Source organism: Erinaceus europaeus (genome assembly GCF_950295315.1).
Source record: "Erinaceus europaeus chromosome 6 unlocalized genomic scaffold, mEriEur2.1 SUPER_6_unloc_16, whole genome shotgun sequence".
NCBI classification, from domain to species: Eukaryota; Metazoa; Chordata; class Mammalia; order Eulipotyphla; family Erinaceidae; genus Erinaceus; species Erinaceus europaeus.
Window position 1 is genome coordinate 388,619 of NW_026647121.1, and position 538 is coordinate 389,156.

The window sequence follows — 538 nt, forward strand, 5'->3', positions numbered from 1 at the left end:
AAAACTACATACATATGTAATTCAAAATCTAGGAAATAGAGAAAAATGAAGTGGGGGGAAAACCCTTTCCTGACCCTCGACCTTAGACTCTATCAGTAGAGAATATTACAGTATGGTGTTTTTAAATGAATTAATTTATTTTCCCTTTTTAGTTGCCCTTGTTTAACATTGTTGTAGTTATTGATGTTGTTGTTGTTGGATAGGACAGAGAGAAATGGAGATAGCAGGGGAAGACAGAGGGGGAGAGAAAGACAGATACCTGCAGACCTGCTTCACTGCTTGTGAAGTACCTTTCCTGCAGGTCCGGGGAGCTGGGGCCAGAACCAGGATCCTTCCACTGGTCCTTGCACTTTGCAGTATGGTTTTGACAGAGATATTTATTTCTGAACCCATAGGGATTTGTAATAAATTTTTGTAATAATATATTTCATTTTAAAACTTGGAAGTATCTTAATTTCCATAAAAAAATTTCATAAAAATGACCTTTAAACCAATTTTCTCTTTAGACAGTTATGATACAAATCCTGAATAGAAATAG